We start from the raw sequence: 17,149 nt of genomic DNA, 5'->3' as shown, positions 1-17,149 counted from the left end.
TCCAGTGTCATATAACCCCCTAATACAAGTTTGCCTAAAACCTTTGTAACGTGAAAAGGTATGTCCAAAAGTTTATTGGATTAACCGATGAAAGCTTTTAAGCCTCTATTGGACTGGGGTAGGTTATTGACCTTTCCTTTGATCAATGAAAAAGAAGAAACAAAAGGTTCAATGCTATAAAGGTTCAATTCAATTTTTTTTACTCTTCTGCTCTCTTCCTTTCATTAATAATCCTCAACGCTGAGGGTCATGGCTTCTCTGAACAACTTTCTCTAGGTCTATCTTGCCCAGCTCAGTCTACCTGCGGACTAGGCTGTTGAATGTGGAAAGTATCTGGTCCGACCAGCGCTTTGGACTTCTGCCTCTGAGCCTTCTTCTATAATTTTCTATAATATACAAATCTACAGTGGTTTTTACGGATGTTCCGTTATGACTACTGAACCATGCATCCGATTGACTTGAAACTTGGTATCCATGTAGAAAATACATTTATTTAATGGATAGGCTAGTATTTATACGAGTGTTGGACTCCCTACACCAGTTGCGGAGGCGTTCATGATGAGAATCTTTATGGGGGTGAGAAATTATAATGTTAATTTTAAATGCCCAGCGAAGCGGACGGGTATGTACAGCTATTCTTGTATAATTTTCTATTATTAATATTATTTACTCGTCGCGGAGTTTATAGAACATGATCTGTATACGTTTTGCCTAAAAGCAACTGTATAACGGTTGATTGAGTCACGCTATTTCAGACTTAGTAGGACATCGCAGTAGGACGTGTTAGCGGTGCCGTCTGTAAAGGCTTCGGATAGCTCGCCCACTAAAAGGCCCGGACTCTGGGAGAGATGCGTTCCACACCAAAGGACGCTTTGTCGACGCATCGTTCATTTTATTTCTGGTGTAAGGTATTACGCGCGTTCCAGTTTGATGAAGGTATTCTAGAATGAATTCCTAAACTACAGGCATTATTGACATTACTGATTGCATAGGGAATGGTTTGCGATTCGAAGACTTGCTCAGCATCATCATCATCATCATCATCATCATCATTAACAGCCTATTTTAGTCCACTGTTGGAATAGGCTTCTCCTAGTGCACGCCACGAGACCGGATACTGGGCCTATCGGCTCATCTTCATCAATAAATTGATTAGTTATACGTTTACATAAAATATATATTCAAGATGATTCTAAGAAGGTCTCCTTGTTAGGTATAATTTATATAAATATATGGCACAAGCGTTACGATCTAGGTTATTGCCCTGCGTTCGCAAAGGAGTTAAATAATAATTAGAAATGCGTTTCAAATTCAAGTCGAATAATGTAAGCTTTGGTGAGAATTTCACTGATCATTTAAAAAACTTTTTATCTGTGGCGGACTGCTGGACAAAATACTACGTCACCCCGATGTTGGTCTGCGAAGTCCTCGGCAGCATTCAGTGGCTTATTGGAACAAATACATACTCAAGCCTGATATTAATTAAAAAAAAAACACGTGTGGCACTCTGGCCGCGGTATAGCATTTTTTTTAACTTATGCAATTATAAGTAGACAATAACAATTTAATATTAAAACAATAAGACCACGCTATATTGATAAACATTAACAAAAGCAAAACATTAACTGTCCCCTTCACACTCATACGCTAGACTGCGCGAGACAGATGGGCAGACTTTTCATGATGCGCATGCAGTGCGACGTCACGCCGCGCGCTTATTCACAAACACTACACAACCGCAACCTGTGAATGTGTTGAACGCGAGCTACATTGTAGGCCGATTTTTTTTTTTGTTCCTACCTATGCTGATAGCCTTGAGAGGCTATTTCAGCTTCGCCCTAACGTTTGTAGGTGAGCTCGCGGGGCTCAACCGGAGAGTTGCTAACACTGACCCTAGCAAGAGCAATGCTTCGCAGAATCTACCACCGGATCGGAAACGCGACCCACTGAGAAGATCCGGCGAGAAACTCAGTGGGCTGTAGGCCGAGGGGGTGGTGTTAGGTTTTATATTCGTTATGGAATTTCTGGATTCGGTTGCCGCGCTCAAAGCCCGCCATAAAAGCTATGCAGTAGATTAATAATACGCAAAAAATATATATTTCTTCAAGGTAAATTCAAATTACTTTTTTAACTATAAAATATATTTGTCGCAACGTTTTTTGAGCTCCAGTGAGTGACAGTTATTTCTCAACGCCTTTAGTTGTTTACGTGCGACCCGAGGTGGTTGTTGCCTTGTTATTTCTTGTTACATTCTGTTTATATTTACGTCTTGTGCTCGTTAATTGTTAATTGTTATAGAACCAAGTAATTCTTTGTTATGTAGTTAATAAATGTGTAGTTGTGTAATGTCTATGTTTGTCACGTAGGGTTTACTTACGTGGTCCGGTTTGAAAGGTGAAACAGTCGTTGTGACGTTCAATCCAGAATTTCGCCTCATTTTTAAGGTCTGGAAAGGGCATTCCCTGGATCTTGTACGTGTTACGGCAACCGCTTATGTTAGGTAGGCCGTCTTATCCGACCGCGATGGGGCAACGTAAATCCGTCGTCGCCCGAAGCATGTCTTGTCAGATTCCCTGGATTCACTCTCGGTGTTTTAAGGACCCTCAAGCACCGGTCATTTTCCTCATCGTGAACTAACCCATAGACACTACCCAGTGAGTTTCTTACCGGACCTTCTCAGTGGGTTGCGATACCAATCCGGTGGTAGATTCTAGGGCTAGTGTTAGTTAATTCTCTCAGGTTGAACCCGAGAGTTCACCAATGAATACGTAGGGAGAAAAAAGGCCGTGAGCTCTTTAGGCTATAAGAAACAAAAAAATGCTATCATACGTTCAACGTTACTTCCCCCGGTGAAGGTCAAGGGGTGACCTGACGGGGTTGAGTACTCTAGCGCGCTGCCATGGAGTATCATTGGGATAAAAGAGCAACCGGTTGGTGGTGTATCGTGTCCCGACCCGGCAGGCTGATTCTAGATTCTAGTCCAGTGGGGTATTCCGGAACACCAGCGGCACCGTCTGGGCGGCCTGATGGGCTGCCGTACCGAGACGGCTGACGTTTCGGAACCTTCGATTCGATTCGAAGGCTTCGTCGGGCATACGTCCTTCGGGTGAGCTGCGCCGTCTGGTTGTAATGCTTATAGCATTTTTATGGTTTGACGATTAGCCCCTTTTTTTTTCTTTTTTCCTACCTATGCTGATAGCCTTGAGAGGCTATTTCAGCTTCATCCTAACGTTAGTAGGTGAGCTCGCGGGGCTCAACCGGAGAGTTGCTAACACTGACCCTAGCAAGAGCAGTGCTTCGCAGAATCTACCACCGGATCGGAAACGCGACCCACTGAGAAGATCCGGCGAGAAACTCAGTGGGCTGTGCCTATGGGTTAGTTCGCTCGTCGAGCCCTTCGTCGTAAGCGACGGATTCGACGAGGACGGTGACCGGTGCTTGTGGTGCCTAAAAGCACCGTTAATGGATCAGGAGGATCCGTAATGACGTGCTTTGGGCGACGTCGACGGTTTACCATTCGGTCTACTGGGTCGGGTATGTAATTTCCAACGGCTACGATGAGAGGGTTCTCATGTCGTGCCGCCTTCTCAAAATAGCGCACCCGATTAGCATATACCAAAACGACGAGCGGGGGAAACGAGCTCACAGCCCACCTGATTTTAAGTGATTACTGGAGCCCATAGACATCTACAACGTAAAGGCGCCACCCACCTTGAGATATAAGTTCTAAGGTCTCAGTATAGTTACAACGGCTGCCCCACCCTTCAAACCTAAACGCATTACTGCTACACGATGGATAAGGACATCAAATGTACAAACTTCAACTGTTAATTTACTTTATAAATTAAAATTTCAAACTTTAATTTGCATATTCAATAATTGTTCGCACGCTAATCTGAACAGACGAGTATGACAGTTAAGTTAAACTTAAAACACTTTCGTTTTCATGACGACTTTGTCGGTCAAAAGCTTTTCTGAAACACCCGAGAACCAATTAAATTAATTATATTTTCAAACTTTCGAAAGCTCGCAAAACGATCGCGTTTTACAATTGATTCACAAGTGACTTTATAGCCGAGAGGATTATTAAATAAAATACAATTTATATTCGCTTGTTTGATTATAATACAAAGATTGCGCGTCGCAGCATTTTATTTTAGGAGTTTGCCAAGATCATATCTCAGTACCCTATACTGTTAATCCTTTAAGTAAATCGTGAATAAAGGTCAATTTACTTTGCCGGTTTTACCAGTTCTTGCAAACCTTTACCTGTAGATTAGTTACATAATTATTTTCCCACTGAAACCTTGTGGTTTGTTATTTGTCGTTAGCATTCGCGGGATATTTTACTCCGAACATATAAAAGACAAACACACAATTTGAACAATATCTATAATGTGTATGACGGCGTTAACAATATTTCTAATAAACATCACGTGCAACAGGCGTGACTCACACAAGCCGGGTGCGCCGGCCGTGTCGTTCCACTCGTGCAACAGAAGTGACTCATAAGCCAGCTGCGCCGGCTAGTATAAAAAGGCGGTGCGTGCCTTGCGAGAAACATTCGTTGGACTGCGCTTGCCTGGTGCACTTACTATATCCTTGTTACGTTGTGTGATTCAGTGACTGTTGTACGTACTGGTTAAAGTTGGACAAGTGTTAAAGTGAATTGTTAAGATAACATATTGTTGATTAAATCAGGAATCAAAAAGTGACATCGTTTTACTTGGTGTTCAACAAGATAATATCTACCCTCAAGCTTACATCAGAAGTGGGATCAGGACTCTACTCTCACTGGCGTGACGTGTTTGAACATGTTCGAAGTACAGCAAAAAAAAACATGATGCAGATCAGAATACTAGTAGTGGTACGCCACAAGAGCGTGAATGCAGCATACGTAAGTCGTGTAATAACGTCTGTTACCTCGATGGAAGATCTGAGCCACGAAGAAATCGTCACATCTTACGTTCTGGCTCATGTTGCCCAGTTTGACTGTCGACTTCATCACATGGCATTTACTAACGGAAATACAACACGTAACAAGCTATTGCAAGAAATTAAGGCAAGTGCAAATCTCAAGTAAAACTTCGATCGCAATAATGGATCTGTCATGACGAGTGGGTAGTTCCGACACGAATCGTTTTTAAGCCAATGACTACTGCTAGAGTTACATGGCACTAGTACAGTAAACCAGGACATGAGACTGTGAATTGTCGCTGAAATTTTAGAATCTACTCAATTCAATACCAATAACACTACACGTTCGATGACTTCGGGCTCCAGCAAGCAAGCAAACAAGAAAGCAAGCAAGTTTCCGTGGGGAAGAAAAATTTACACATCTGAAGTCGTCGTGACCTGTAAGATAAGACGTCCGGTGCGTTCGTGTCTGGCGATGCGGCGGTGTTCGGGTTCCGCTGGCGGATGCAGGTTTTTCCGGTGAAGTGCGTGCTTGTGCGTGCTTGACAAGTGTTCGCTGTTGGCTTCCTCAGTGTGGGAGTAACATCGTGTAAGAGAGGTGGAACCCGTAAAATTGTAGTTTGCGTGGTGGCTGGTAAGATTTGTTGCGGTAAGAAGTTTGCATGGTGGTAAAATGTCTTGTGAGTCTGCACAGGTAGCCGGAGGTGAGACTTCCGCGGTCGCGGCCCACCCAGTCCGCGAGAACCGGGCAGATCGCCTCGACGGTACGGAGGCCGGCCGACGGGTCCGCCAAACGACGAGATCACGCCTCCAGCACGGACTGCCGATATTGGAGCCCCCGCGCTCCGGCTGCACTTGCGCTAGGGTGCGCCGCCTCGTAGGAGACTGTGCTGTGGCAGGTCCAACCAGAGACGTCAACGTGTGTTCCAGAGCTTCAGTGTGTTACAGATAAGTGGTTTTGGCATCCCCTTTATGTTCCATTCTAGGTCAGAATGAAGTCTTAAAAAAAAAAAAAAAAACAAAGCCATAGTAATTTATTCAATGGTAAGCGGTTTCATGAACAAGTCACTCTTTGATCTGAAAGTAACTCGGACCAATCATGGCAAGAGCAGTTAGGGGATATTCAACTCGCCCTTAATAGTACACGTTGTCGAGTAACAGGGTTTACTCCAATAGAATAGATGTTTACCGTTCAGGGTAGTTCACTTGAAATATCTAAGTTTCAACAGTGATAATCCCTCTAGATTAGATCTTGATTTAGCACGGTCGAAGGCCTGCGAAAACAAAAAAAAAAAAAACAAAAATGGGCACAAACAGAAGCTTGGTTTAGTCGAGGCAAAGCTAAAGTCAAACTCTTTTCCGCTGGGGGTTTTGTTTTCGTAAATTAGACCGAAAATATAAAGGTCCCTTCAACATTACTGCACCCCGAATCCTGATCACGCAGGAGCAAGTCACCGTCGTCGCCCTAGACACGTCCTTACGGATCCACCAGATCCAATAACTCTTGCATTAGATACCTTCAGCTCTAACACTAGGAGCAGGCTGAGGAACCCCGGTAACCGTACTCATCGAACTCTACAAAGAGGTCGACGTGCAACCTAACCCATGCATCAGCCCACTGAGTTTCTCGCCGGATCTTCTCAGTGGGTCACGATTCCGATCCGGTAGTAGATTCATTCGCGAAGCAATTGCTCTTGAGTTGTTAGGTCTCCTTCGGAGGCACTCGGGCAGTTCTTAGCAAATCCCACCCCTCTTGGCTGAGCCTTTGCTCGCCCACTCGTCCTGGTGAAACGGGAAAGGCCTCCGGACCACCAGTAATCTTTCAATCATCTGCAGTTTTGGAAAACGATAGGTATAAGTTGAGACATGTAAATGGTTCTAGTGTACAAAGTTTCCCATGAAAACTTACGCGAAGTACCTCGAGGCCCGTCAGGCCTACTAGAAATTTCTGAAAATTATAGTGACGATGACGTGACGGCGTACACAGATGGGTTAAGTAATCTTGTTCATGAAACTGATCTTAATGATGACTACTCTATCACTGACAATAGAAGCGACATTTTTATCCGCAAATAGCGATACAGCAAACATAGTCTGCGGGTAGTGATACAATGTCTGTAAGCTCAGGCACCTCAGGTGCAGGTGTTGGAAATGTAGAAAACGATGGTCGGTCTCGCACTATTTCTGAAGAAATTCCGTATAAATGTTCTGGTTTAAGAGATGTTTTAACAAACGCTACCGTACACGCAGATTAAAAAAAAAAAAAAAAAAGAGTATTGTATGTGGCTAGAGAGATGTCGAAACTAAATCCAGACTAGCAAAAAAAAAAAAAAAAAAGAGAAAAAAATGTAGGTCGTTGAAGGGTGTATCCGGTCCAACGACTTGGCTAAAGGGATGTTGATCCGGACTAGCAAAGAATAAAAAAAAAAAAGAGAAAAAAAAAGTGTGAAGTCATTGAAGGGTCTGTCCGGTCCAATGGCTTGGCTATAGGGGTTTTCATCCGGACTAGCCACAACAATTAGCTACAGGGATTGCGATCCGGTCTAGCATTATCCGGTCCAGTTCGAAAAACTGAAGGGATAACAATTCCGATTTAAGTTAAAAGGGACATACTTACATACCTGAAGAGATTTAAATGAACTGGCCCAGGTATGTAAGCAGTCAGTATTTATAGCCAGTATAGGATTTTCTGAAGAATTATGCGAACCGAACCGTATTAGATTGTTAATATCATAGACCACGTTTTAAGTTGCATCCGTTAATGTCAGGATGAACGAATACGCTTATTGTCTACAGAACAACCATAAAAAGGCGCACGAGGACGAGCGCATGTCAGTATGGCCGTGACGGCGTTAACAATATTTCTAATAAACATCACGTGCAACAGGCGTGACTCACACAAGCCGGGTGCGCCGGCCGTGTCGTTCCACTCGTGCAACAGAAGTGACTCATAAGCCAGCTGCGCCGGCTAGTATAAAAAGGCGGTGCGTGCCTTGCGAGAAACATTCGTTGGACTGCGCTTGCCTGGTGCACTTACTATATCCTTGTTACGTTGTGTGATTCAGTGACTGTTGTACGTACTGGTTAAAGTTGGACAAGTGTTAAAGTGAATTGTTAAGATAACATATTGTTGATTAAATCAGGAATCAAAAAGTGACATCGTTTTACTTGGTGTTCAACAAGATAATATCTACCCTCAAGCTTACATGTACAATGTTATAATATAAACTAAAAAGGGTAAACAACGCTAGACACTACAATTACGTTTTACAATAAACTAAAAATCGACGCGCGCGAATCTCGTAGCATGACGTGCGCGTTCGGGAACTCCGATCGCGTCCGATGACGCCCGAGTGCGACCGAGTGTTGCACGCTACAACCTCATAGATCGTTTCAATTAGAGTTTGAAGAGGAACAACAGTTTTTTGGAACGAAGTTCCTTACGGTTGGAGGGGATAGGGATTTTGCTGCGCGACCGAACTGAAAAAAATGTGATAGTAAAACCGTAAGAAAAAATCCGTGGAAAAAAGTGCGTGGAATAAAACCGTTAAATGAGACGTGCGCAGGCGCGATGGTCGTATACACAAGCGAGTAGTGTATAATACCTTTCTCTTTCTCCCTCTTTCTTTTCGTTCTCTCATCCCTTCTCTCTCTATTTTGTAATTATTTCTATTTCTATGTTATTTTATGTTGTCAAACAAAAATAAAGAGACATATTTTGTTATTTTAATTGATAATTTGAATTACGATTTTATTTTTATTTTACGTAATTTATTATTTTCTAAAATACTGAATTTCCTAAATACTTTCCTGTACTTAAATAAAAACTAATCAGCAAAATTTAAGAGAAAAATCAAGAAAACCAACATAAAATTGAGCACGATTTTTTTTTTACAAATTGTGTCGATTCTACATTAGCCGAAGGAACTTCGTTCCTAACTGGTGTCCCACGACACCACATTTTTAGTAGATTAAAAAGGACATTAGACCCCCCCGCCTATTTCTGCCGTGATGCAGTAATGCGTTTCGGTTTGAAGGGTGGGGCAGCCGTTGTAACTATACTAAGACCTTAGAACTTATATCTCAAGGTGGGTGGCACATTTACGTTGTAGATGTCTATGGACTCCAGTAACCGCTTAACACCAGATGGGCTGTGAGCTCATCCATCCATCTAAGCAATAAAAAAGAGACTCCATTATTTTGTCATTAATTATATTCATACTGCACTAAATATTTGTAATCAGGTAGGTCATGGCGGAGTTTGCCCGTGTGAAGTATTTTAATTATTGCAAAGATGGGTGAAATTTGACTTAGGCTTCATGTTTCGAGGCTTTGATATCTATGGACTTCTGTATGCTCCTAAAAACAAATTGGTCGTGAGCTCTATCATGCGTCTATACAACAAAAAAAACTTTTCCTTCGTGGTAAATTATTACAATCATTTCGATACATGCATCATTAAAACGGGTCGAATATTCTCATACACTTAAAATAATTGTTGTATTTCTTTCTACCATTTACTTTAATGGCAGGAACGTGTTTTATAAAGTGAACTCAAATGACTGTTATCACGATACGATTAGATATCAAAAATAAAACAAATTATTATGTACACGTTTCAAGACTATAATTATCTTTAAATGTTTTAGCGCCTTTTAATCTATATTATTGGTTCCTTAAAATAAAGAAGGTGGTGAGGGACTTTATGCTTGTATCTGAGTAATATTAACTGTATAACTTATAACCGAAGTTGCAGGTTTGAAACTAAGCAATGACTATTTTATTTTCGTTATGTCGGTAAGCTGTATGCATGATACCTAAAATATTGTTACGCGCTAGGGTACGGGATAAATAAATGTTCCACCAAAGTACAACTAAAAACAGTATTTAACACTTAGAACGCTTAAAACACCCAACAAACACTTTTAATTCTCAATTCACTTCTTCCGCTTTGCTTCAGGTAATCCGTTCGCTGTTTCGCTTCGAGTAGTTTCGATTACTAGCTAACTGCACGCCATCTCTGCAAAGCTTTTATAGTCGATACGACATCCCTAGAATCGTCGAGAACATTCCTCACAAGTCGAGTATTTTCGATGTGTGTGTTTCCGCTATCTGACAATAGATGGCATTGTCTTAGATGTTACTAGATCATTTGATATTCGTTTCGGCTATTCAGCGATAGATGGCGTTACTCTTACCGGCTTAACAATATGTTTTGATACTTGCCCGATCGTCAGGCTACTGCTATTTCGATAAGTGCTAGCCCTATTTAAGGAACCAATAATATAGATTAAAAGGCGCTAAAACATTTAAACATAATTGTAGTCTTTAAGCGTGTGCATAATAATTTGTTTTATTTTTGATATCTAATCGTATCGTGATAACAGTAATTTGAATTCGCTTTAGAAAACACGTTTCTGATAAAGAACTCGTTGAATATCGACTGTTAAATAACTTTTGGAGCCCTTATAAATAACAAATCGGCTTGCGTGAGTTACGCCGTACGGTTTACGTCCTTATTGCGAGTTGTTAAGATAGAAAACAGATTGTTAGGAATGGAGCTTGCAGACTAGAGGTAGGAAAATAGTAAAAATATATTAATACTATGCCCGGGACACCAGGCTAAGTGGCCCCTTGCTGTGTTGTGCTGTGCAGTCAGTGTGTGCCCAAAGTGCGTGTGTTGAATCTAGCGGTGCTGTTTCGGGGTGGAGACATTCCGAGCAGTAAAACGCGGGACCCGGGACCAGGTAAGTGGATCGACACTTCTTTCTTTAAACACCAGTTTAATACGGGTAGGTGTCGACCAGCCTGTGAAAGCTGCGTCGCCGTTTTATTTGGATATAAAACCGGCGAACGTTAGCGCCATCGAGTCTGGCCTCCCTGTGTCACTCCCAGTCCTCTCCTACCCCTCGGGGTTAGGCGGGGCGGTCGCTAAACCCGGTAAATTGGTCTAGTTATTAAGGTTTGATGGCGCTGGAACCCCTGTAATACCAGTTTAGCTTAGTTAAAATTTAGAATAGTTTAGATTAGTTTCATTCATTATTTTTACAACTTAGATTAAATTAAATTAAATTAATTTTTGTAATATAGTACTGTGTAAATAATTGGCGCTGCTGTAGCTTTAAAAAAAAAAAAATTTTTTTCATATCTACCCACTTTTAGCATAATATTTTTTTAGCATTTAATTTTACGTAGATAGTAAATTCTGGTATACCGGCCGACCTTCTTAAGTGGTCTCTTATTAGATACAGTAATTATTTAGTTTTCCTTTTGTTATTTTTTGTAGTTTTAGTAGGGTTCTGGTAGGGTGTTCCCGCCATCCTTTTGTTTACAGGTTCTTCAAGTTTTATGAAATTTTGTTTAGGTTATAGTTTATTTTAATTATTATTCTATTTTAATTACTTGGTTGACTGGGTTGCTGCGGGGTGTGGTGTGGCTGACCGGAAGGTGGGGATTTCACGGTCCCGAATATTTTTCGGAACCGTCAAATCTGGGACCACCGGTCTGTCGACATACGCTGGGGTAGTCCGTGTTGGCCGGAAAGAGGAATAGATATAATTACATATATATTTACACACATTATACTTCTTATTCATTTATTGATTTATAGTAGCGTAATTAAATGTTGTTTTATAGAATTGGTATTATTAGTATTATCAGTAGTATTATATTTAGTTTTTGAATTCATTTATTATTATTGTATATTATTATAGCGGTGGATACTCACTGACCCCACTATTGTTCCATATCTTTTAATGTACATTTGATTATCATTACCCATAAATAGTTATTAGTCCATTTAAATTACAGTCTTTTAATCTTATTATTTAATATTAAATTTAGTTACTCTAATTCAATTTTTGTTTACTGTTACCAATTTACTTTGAATATTATTTATATGGTCGGTCGGTAACTAGCAAAAACATTCAGCTTGACCGAATTGATTTCCCTGGGGATCTAATGACCAATTAAGCCTGCTAGACCTTAATATCATGTCTGGGGGAAATTCACCCCCGCTCATCAGCACTCCCGGCCCGTCTCACAAGGGACGACAGGTGATGCCTCAATCAAGCAGATACCAACCAACGCCAGCAGCTCGCATAGGCTCGATGGGACTCGGGACGGACAGTCTGCCCGGGCCTTCGGTCGCGGCCCAGAGGACTCTGAGGATCGAACCGGAGGAAGATAACCTTCCTTCGTTGACCGATCCCTCTGGGCCCTCTCGGCCGCGGAAGAAGGCCAGGTCCGAGTCTGACCGAGGCTCATCGAGCGATAAGGACAAGCGTCCCAGACTAGGCCCTTCCTCCAGATCGGAGGGGGAGGATAGTTCGACCACGTCCTCGGCTCATTCCTCGACAGAATCAGTCACTCCCTCCTCGTCCAGATCTTCGTCCCCCTCTGGGAGTCCAATCCCAGCTAAACCAACTCCGAAACCTAGGGCTCCCACCAGGACAGGGATAGCCCTAAGGCAACAACGATCCCCTCCTCGTTCTCCCTCCCCAACGCTTTCCCCTATCCCGGTAGACTCAACCCGAGGTGCCCCCGCCCTAAGCGGCACGGCGGGTAACCTGGATTCGACCAGGTATATGGACCTCGAGTCTACCAGACCACACGTCCCAAAGCCCAATCCCACTCCTTCTACCTCCTATGCTGCCATGGCAGCTAGGCCAGGTGTTCCCACCACCCAGAGGACTTCCCAATCCTCACAAATTCCTCCCCCGAGGCCGAAGGGTCGTGCCCAGGAGGTACTGCGCCGACACCCGCCAATTATGGTGGAGGCCCTTCCAAATTGGTCCCGCCACATGGCGGCCATTAGGGAGCGCCTAGGCCGCGCCCCCTCGGCGCGACCCTTCGGCGCCGGTTTTAGATTTCTGCCGACGTCGGTGGAGGAGTATAGGGCGGTCCAGGCCTACCTGTCGGAGGCCTCTGCCAGGGACAGTGCCATTAAATGGTACTGTTACGCCCTGGCGGAGGAGATGCCTTCGAAGGTGGCGGTCCGGGGCCTCCCTGCCGACACCGACGAGGCAGAAATCGTCAATGCCCTGAAGGAGCTGGGATTCCCGGCTCGATATGCCAGGTGCATTAGGTCCCAGAGAGGGCGTCCGGGCTGCGTGTTTCACGTAGCCCTGGATCACCTCTCGAAGGACGGTCTCGCCCGCTTGTACGCAGTCAACGAACTGCTGTACCTGCCGGGGGTGACGGTGGAAGGATGGCGTCCAACCCGAGGACCTGCGCAGTGTCATCGCTGCCAGGGCTTCGGACACGCCTCCTACAACTGTCATCGTGCGGTCCGTTGCGTAAGGTGTGCCGGGGAGCACATCGTAGCGGACTGCCCGAGGCCGAGGGACGGCCCATTCTCCTGTGCTAATTGCGGGAAAGACCATTCCGCCGTCGACAGACGGTGTGCGGTCTACCGCAAACGGGCCAGGATGATGGGAGTAACCGTCCCTCCTCCTGCGCCACAGGCGCCTCGAGCGGGGAGTGCAGCTCTTCCGGCATCTAAACCAGTACCAAAATGGAAGGGGAAGGGGAAAGGGAAATCTTCCCAGCCCCCTCCCCCTTCCCACTCCGCTCCGTCTGCTGTGGTGGTGGAGGCGTCGCCATAGGCGTCTACACTGATGGCACAGGCCAACCCGCCACGGCAGACAACCAAATCCAAGCCTACTCCTGCTCCCCGTGGTCGAACTACTGCTGCTCCATTGCCACAACAAACACCTTGCCCGACTGGCGGTCTTACGACAACAAAAAACAGGGAAAAGAATAGACGCAAAAAATTGAAAAAAAAGGCAAGGAAAAAGGAAGAGAAAGCAAGAAGGGGCATACCAGAGCCTATAGTGCCGGATCCCCCATCGAGAACCCATGTCGAAACCATGGAGGTCTCTGAGGCCTCCCCACCAGCCCAATTACCGACAACAAGCCCGCAATTGCCTTCGGCCCATCCGGCCGAAGGTAACTTAGATAACTTAAATAGTCAGCCCCCCCTTCCCCCCCGCCCTCAGCGCGAGCGCCGCAGCGGTCGACAGGCCTCTCAGCCTGCCGGCTTTGCTGCATGGCTGCTGGCACTCTGGGAGAACTTGGCCGAGGTGATCTCCGGAGTCATCCGCGAGATCGCCTCCGGCGCTAGCCCTATCGGGGCTATCCTGTCGGGGTTCTACCAGTTGATAGCGAGGCTCAATGGCTAGCCAGGAGCTTCGCATCATCTATTGGAACCCCGATGGGATAAGATCCCGAAAAAACGATCTCTTGGTTCTCGCCCAGGAGTACAACCCTGAGGTTCTGCTGCTGGGGGAGACCTTGTTAAAACCTCAGGATGTGTTCAGGATTCCCAACTATTTCATGTACCGACGTGACGAGCTTACCCCTGCCGGGCGGCCGTTCAGGGGCACTGCGGCCCTTGTCAGGCGGGACGTGGTGCATGATCAGTTGGATTTGCTGTCCTTCACATCGACAAGGTCAGTCGGTGTGAGGGTACACACCGCGGGGGGAGATATGCGGATTTATGCCGCGTATAGACCCCCGGGGCCTGAATTCCATCCTGAGGATATAAGACGGGCCCTGAATTACGACAGCCGCCCAGCTCTGCTGGTCGGGGACCTCAACGCGAAGCACGTCGCGTGGGGTTCCCGACTTAACACAGCAGTGGGCAGGCGGCTGTTAGAAGATGCCGATAGGGGCGACTACTCTGTGGTCGGCCCTGATGAACCCACGCACGTCCCGACCGCCGCGCGATACCAGCCCGATGTGCTGGACGTGTGTGTTCATAAGGGGCTACGGTGCCCCGTAACGATCGAGGCACTGTACGACCTGGGTACCCCACATCTCCCTGTCCTGGTGACACTGGGAATGGGGCTCACCCGGGTTGCGACTTCGCCCCTACGACCGAAGGTCGACTGGGAGCTCTTTAAGAGACGACTAGTCGACCTTCCCGTAATTCAGGACCCCAACACCCCTGAGGGGGTCGATGACGCGGCAGTCCGCCTTATCGACTCCATCAGGGGAGCGATTGACCAGGCGACGACTCTTGTGCCCAGCGGCGGGCCCAGAGGTAGACTCCCGGCCCATCTGAAGGCGATCATTCGCCGGAAGAGGGGCCTGAGGAGGCTCTGGGCGACAACTCGTTGTCCCAGGATCAAGCGCGAGCTTAATGAGTTGGAAGCGGAGTTGGCGGCGAAGATTAGCTCCTTTCGGGGCTATGCGTGGGAGGAACGGATTGAGGAGGCCCGTGAGGACCCCTCTTCCGTGTCCCTCCACCGACTTTGCCGCCAGCTCTCAAATCGGCCTGCCCCGACTTGTCCACTCGTGGACGAGAGGGGCAACCGATGCTTCTCGGCTCAGGCCCGCGCCGATGTCCTGGCCGCAATGCTGGAGCGGCAGTTCGTTCCGAATGACTCTGCACCCTCAGAGGCCGCATTCCACCAATCGGTGGAAGAGAGCGTAGCGAACCTACTCTCCTCCCCGGTGCCACCGTTGGGAGATGATGTTTTCATCACTCCCAGTGAATTGCGCCTCTCCATCAAGCGGATGAAGAGGCGCAAGGCGCCGGGTGAGGACGGTATTCCCTCCCTCGCATTCTTCCACTTCCCTGAAACGGTCGTGTCATACATGACACGGCTGTTCAATTCCATTCTGTCCACAGGACACTTCCCGGGAATTTGGAAATTGGGCAAGGTTATCGCCTTGCCCAAACCCGGCAAGGATAGGAGAAATCCCTCCAGTTACCGTCCGATCACCTTGCTGTCGCATGTGGGCAAGTTGTTCGAGAGGCTGCTGCTGAGAAGGGTGTCGCCGCACATCCTTCCCAGACCCGAGCAGTTCGGGTTTCGCAGCGGTCACTCGACAACGCTGCAATTGGTCCGCGTCATGCATCACTTGGCGGATCGGTCCAACGCGCGCCAGTACACGGCCGCAGTCTTTCTCGATATCGAGAAAGCCTTCGACCGTGTCTGGCATGCGGGACTGATCCACAAGCTGGTGCAGAACACGGACCTCCAGCACGCCTACGTGCGACTGCTGGGGTCGTACCTGGAGGGAAGATCCTTCTTTGTCGCGGTCGAGGGCGCCAAGTCGTCGGTGCGCCCAGTCACGGCCGGAGTTCCGCAGGGAAGCGTCCTGGCCCCACTCCTCTACGCTCTCTACACAAACGACATTCCCACGCTCGAGGGTAACCTCCAAGCGTGGGAAGTAGACGTGAAGTTGGCGCTGTTTGCCGACGACAGCGCCTACTTCTCGTCATCCAACGTCCCCTCTGCGGCCATTTTGAGGATGCAGAGGCTTTTGGACCTACTGCCCCAGTGGCTGGACCGATGGAGGGTCGCGGTCAACGTGGGGAAGACTGCGGCTATCCTCTTCGGTCCGGTCCGCACAACAGTCGTCCCGGGACAGCTCAGTCTCCGTGGCGCTAATGTCGAGTTTAGATCCAGCGTCCGGTACTTGGGGGTCGATATCGACCGGAGTTTGAGGATGACCGCCCACGCCAATAAGGCGTTGGCGGCCGCTCGCTGTGCGAGATTCCTCCTCCGGCCGGTGTTGGCCTCCAGGTTGCCGGTCAGGACTAAGCTCGGCATTTATAAGACGTATGTCCGTTCCCGTATCACGTACGCAGCTGAGGCCTGGTATCACCTCATCCCGCAGGGTATGCGGGCGAGGTTACAGGTCCAGCAAAATCTGGCTCTTCGCACGATAGTCGGAGCAGGGCGTTACGTCAGAAATGACGTAATCGCCCGGGATCTAGATGTGGAGTCGCTCGAGGAGTTCATCCGGAGGCTAGCTCGTAATCTTTACGAGCGGGCTGACGGTGGACCCCACGAGCACCTCCACAATATAGCTCCCTTGCACGCCAGACCACCTGATGGTCGGGCGCTACCAAGGGAGCTACTGGAACCCCCGGCTATGGTAAGATAGTCGGCTTAACCGGAGTGATATGGGAGTGCTCATAATGAGTGCCCCCATGGGACTGAGCTGTCCACACTCTTCACTTCCCCCCACATCGTTGGGGTGCCCCCCTATGGGGACCCATTTTCCACCCCCGTTGGGTGGACCACTCCCCCGTCTGGGGAGTGTTTAATATCGGTCCCTCCCCGCGATGGTCTTCCCCTTTTGGGGAGCCCAGAACGGGTGAGCGCCAAACTAGTGCCGCGGCTCCTCCTCTGGTTTGTAGAGGTGGGGCCGCGGCATGGGGCCGGTGGCGGGCCTCACGGTTGCTGACTGTTGTCCCTGTTGTATATAGTAGTTT

At 47.0% G+C, this 17,149-nt stretch overlaps 1 protein-coding gene across 2 annotated transcripts in view; it reads right to left on the bottom strand.

Moving 5' to 3' along the window:
• LOC101746439 (limbic system-associated membrane protein) overlaps positions 1–17,149 on the bottom strand; it is a 75,491-nt gene that overhangs the window by 41,985 nt on the left and 16,357 nt on the right. The gene's annotated exons all lie outside the window — the stretch shown is intronic.

This window comes from Bombyx mori, chromosome 21, assembly GCF_030269925.1.
Source record: "Bombyx mori chromosome 21, ASM3026992v2".
NCBI classification, from domain to species: domain Eukaryota; kingdom Metazoa; phylum Arthropoda; class Insecta; order Lepidoptera; family Bombycidae; genus Bombyx; species Bombyx mori.
This window is presented reverse-complemented; position numbering and strand designations above follow the sequence as displayed.